Source organism: Teleopsis dalmanni, chromosome 2 (genome assembly GCF_002237135.1).
Source record: "Teleopsis dalmanni isolate 2A chromosome 2, ASM223713v2, whole genome shotgun sequence".
Taxonomy (NCBI): domain Eukaryota; kingdom Metazoa; phylum Arthropoda; class Insecta; order Diptera; family Diopsidae; genus Teleopsis; species Teleopsis dalmanni.
In genome coordinates, this window is record NC_051847.1 from 133,991,970 (window position 1) to 133,997,126 (window position 5,157).

The window sequence follows — 5,157 nt, forward strand, 5'->3', positions numbered from 1 at the left end:
AATAAATCCAAAGCCAGCAACACACTCCACAAGGAAAATACAAAAATGAAAAAAAAATATATATCTAAAATAAATAAAATAACCACACATATTCATATACAGTCTCATATCCTCAAAAATAAGATAACTCCTTCATGGCACTCTTCCTGTTTAACCTTCCACCTAAACATGAACACACATTTGTATCTATGATACACTGTAATGCGCACTTTGTTTATAGGTGGCAATACCACAAAAATAAGTCATTCACTGGCTACGGCGCAAAAATATCAAATGACGACAGTTTTAGGACGTCTAATCTAAATGTCTGTCATGTCGGTGGATAGCATCGCTATGAGTGTTTTGTTGCCGGAGTTGTTAGTGTTGTTGTTACTGATATTGTTGTTGCTGTTTTTGTTGTTTTAATGTCTGCTTGTTCTCCCTATTAAAAAAGCTGTCCGCCTATCTGTCTGAAAGTGAAAAAATATATACTCTTAATATAATTTAGTGTTGGGAAACATTTTTATGAAAGTAATTTTTAGTGAGCTTATTTAATTTGATTATTTTATATGTAAGGAAATGAAGTAGTAAAAGTAACTTTTGTCTAACACAAATGTACACCTATTTATTGTATTTCTTTTTAGTGTATAAAAAAGTTCATAGAGACATAGTACCTGCTAAATATTTCGACTATATTATTGTATGCTCCCATCAATATACAGGTATAATCACTTAACTTCAGACCTCAACTAGAAATACAAAAGTCACACAGAAGACGATAAAAAGCAGCAACTGATTAACTGATTTTTTGGAAATACCCAGCGTAATGCCCACAGCAATACAACATTTCACTGTGAAAATGTACTAACTAATGAACCTAATACAAATCGCAATTATTAATTATTATATTTAGATAATTTGCAATGAGACCTAGAAATATATTGTGCCCTCTTTATGAACATAGAATATTTCCTTAAATACAATTTACTCTATTAATTATAGAATTGAACCTACCTTGCAGTTTTATTTCTTCATCTATTATGATCTTTATGCATTAGTCCCGAGCAAACTTCTAGTACGTGTTTAGAGGCCTCAGTCTCATCCCTACAAAATCTACAAGTTTTATTAGAGTAAGTTCTCAATTTATGGTGATAATTTGACCTGCATTCAAATTAGAATTCCTACAATGTTGTGGTTTACAATCCTTAAACCATTTTAGGTTGAAAGTCGCTAAAAACGATTTGATTGTGATGTCTCTGATAGATTATCCCAGTATAGAATCCCAAATATAGGTCTTCCGAAAATAATCTTATATTTTATGATTTCTTATCCAAGTGTGTAATATTACTTACACAGAAGGTTTGCCAATCAAAATCAGATCTTAAGCGTTTATCACACTTATAATGAGTGGCGCAGAAGGTTTCGTACTAATATATTTTTTTTTCATATATAAATATAACTACAACTATTACTATAAATATATATATTAACTTACTAGTTACTTTAATAATAGTTTTTTAGTGTATTTTCATAATAAATAAAATAGAAGTAATAAAACTTTTACTATTTTGAAGAAATTGACAAAACTTATTAAGAGTACAGGCAATAACTATATTTTCAGTTGCGGAGACCGATCCAATACTTGTCTTTTTACCTATCGGCAAACTGTGCAAACTTTGAAAAGAAGAAGATATTCAATGCAGTAACGGCATGCCTTCGTTACTATATTATAGCACACTCTTGATTGAAAATGTCAGAATATTAATTAACGTAGAATTTAGGAGTTGTTAATAACTACAAAATATTATGACTGTTCACTACAATAATCAATTTTAAGTATCAAGTCAAGAAAAGAAGTACGTTCGAAAGAATATTTCTGTGTATATAAATAGTTCTCTCCCTTTTACTTCAATACACAGGCAGATAAGATGAATCGATCATAAATTTTTACTATTTTATGGTAAATTGTATTCTTTCTTTAGCATAATTTAATTTTCTAGAAATTGTATTATATTATATCATTTTCTATAGTCAACGAAAAATTAAGATTAGAAGAAGTAACTGACTAAGAACGGTGTTAAGTTATGTTTGTTCTCTGTACACTAATAACTTAGAATGAATAAGTAATAACGGAAAATAAATTTGTTAAATTAACTTTTATGTTTCATTCAACTTTATAGTTTATTACAATTAGGGTAAATAAACTCATCAGTTCAATAATCTTGAGTTTATTAAAAGGTTACATGTGTTAGAGCTTACAAGTTTTGAATACTATAATCAGCTTAGTTGAACGGATCTACCCAAATTACTGTTGTACATGTGTACAGAAGTTGTAACAACTAGATTTTAAGAATATTTTAATATAATTATCTGTTCATTCAAAGCTAATGGTTTAGCAGCTTCTAACTAAAATCTGCTATATATTATATAATAACTTTTCAAGAAAATGAAAAGCTATATAAAATATTGTTCGCAACTTTAAATTTAACTGTTTTGTCAATCGTATATAACCAAACAATCTAATACAATATAACACAATTTTCTCCACTGATACCGATTGCGGTACGATATCTTCTAGTTCGACATCACCAAGTGTAGACACCAAGTGCACTGTTCTATGCCATTCTGGAATAGACAGGCTCCACCTCTCTGATCTCTGCCAGAATTTATAAAAAAGACGAAAAGGCTGCTCTTTATGTGATCTTTATATCAAGCCCACCGTAGGCTTTATGACCGTACTTTATTTTTGTCATTAAATCTTCTTTTAGGTAGATTGCATAAAGTTCATGGTTACGTTGTAGCATCACCGGAATTATTTGTCGACTCATTTATGCTAAATGTCATTTTCTTCATTCTAAAACTAATGTTGCCATTTCTCTTTTCTATTCACAACTAACATTAGCATATACTCCTTTTTCTGAAAACAATTGTTCATAAATATAACCCAATAACAATATGTTAGAAAACTGTTTTTAGGAATTAAATTCAGAGGCTCTAATGTGTAATTTTATTAAAATTTATATATTTTTCCTACATAATATTCAATGCGTATTTCAAATTAGCTCAATAAATTTTTACCACATGAAGTCTATATGGTTCCATTAACTGTTAGTAGCCATTTAATTTATAAGGAAATACATAAATTTCACAGCCTATTATGTTAAAGCAATTTCTTTCACTTCTGCCAACACTAAAGTACAGTACACACAGTTCACATAATAACGACATTAAGTTTAACTAACTAATTAAATTAAATCTATAATGAACGGTACACACTTTGTTTAACAACACTACAAATAAATAGTCAAAAATAAGTCTTAAAAAGAAAACGCCAGTTAAAAACCTCAAAAACAACACAAAATATAATACACAACAACAACAGTGTTGCCATTTAAACACTGCTGGAAAATGGCAGTAATGTGACCATTTAAGACCTCTTTCTGATGCTTATAGAGTGAAAACGTCCTGCTGTGTGAAAACAAATTATAGGCATGTAATGTTGCATGTTGTGCATTTTATAAAAAAATCAAAAAACCAAAAAAAAAGCACAAATAAAAAAAACAGTAACGACTACGACTCTTCCAAAAAAAAACAACGTCTAAAACATCTTGTTGGAATCGCTAAGTCTAAGCTAAAACTTCTGTGAACACTTCACTAAGCTTGACTATAACAACAACACGAGAAGTTTATTATTGTTTTTGTTGTTATTAGTGGAAGTGCTTTTGCTGCTGCTATTGTTGTTGCAAATCTTCATTATATAGGTGCTTCATAACGAATTTGTTGTTCTTTTCGTTGTAGTTGTAGTTGTAGTTGTGCTGTGTAGTGTTGTGTTGTGTTGTGTGCTGTGCTGTGCTCTAATGCTAAATGCTTATCAGATTTGTGTGAATTGCGCAAATATTTTTTTTCTGATTCATTTATTTCTTGTTCCTATTGTTGTTTTTGCTTTATTATTGTTTATTTTACCGCTGTTTTCTGTCTGATAGTATTGTTGTTGTTGATGTTTTTTTAATATACATCTACAATATAAAGATTAGACAAGTTAGCAATTTGGGGTAAAGTAAATCAAAACAGAATTGCAAGCTATAACAAAAAAAAAAAAAGAATTACTTACGAACGCTCATGTAAAAAGAGAACTAATAGAAACTATAAAAGAATATGCAGGCGACAAAGTAACTGTTAAAGGAGGCTACTAGCACACATGTCCTGGGTGGAATATGAATGTCAATATTTAGACCATTCTTTCTCGTAAAGAAAATTTTTTTTTTTGCTTCTGCTATAATAGCGGCATTAAAGTTACTATCTCATGGTTAAAAATATGTATAATTACTTTGTTAGACATTACAAACGTGATGGCCAGCCATACCGATCAGTGGCTTGCTATCACCAGTTGAAAGTACTGAGTACACACATTTCTAGCCGAACCATTTCCTATTGACTAAAGCAGAGAAGCCAATAACTTTTTATGCGATTAACTATATCAATGTGTAGCATGTATGGGTCATCGTTCCATCTAATTTGATACTCGTTGACAATTCGTAATGAAGCATAGATCTTTAAAAAAAATTTTTTCTCGAATGAAGCTAATGTCCTCTCATCCCTGTTAGTTTTTGGCAGCAGAGCAAGTCTTTGTTTCTGTGTCTATCTCTGTCACTGTCTACAATTGATCTACCTTTCACACTCTTTCTGTCTCTCTCTCTCTCTCTCTCTCTCTTTCCTTTTAAGTCAATTTATCTATCCAATGATTAATTTGTAGAGTTTTTACTTTAGCAAAACAGCAGCAGAAGAGGCATTATGAGACTTGTAGAGCAAATCTTTGTTTCTCTGTCTCTGTCTACTGATCGATCTATCTTTCACACATTCAGTCACACACTTTCTATATTTGGCTTTCTCTCTCTCTCTCTTTCACTAACTCTTTTTCCTTCTAACTCAATTTATCTATCCAATGATTAATTTGTAGAGTTTTTACTTTAGCAAAACAGCAGCAGAAGAGGCATGATGAGACTTGTAGAGCAAATCTTTGTTTCTCTATCTCTGTCTACTGATCGATCTATCTTTCACACATTCAGTCCCACACTTTCTATATTTGGCTCTCTCTCTCTAAATCTTTTTCCCTCTAACTCAATTTATTTATTTGTTAAATAATTTTTTTATAGATTTTTTTTAATAAAACATATTTTT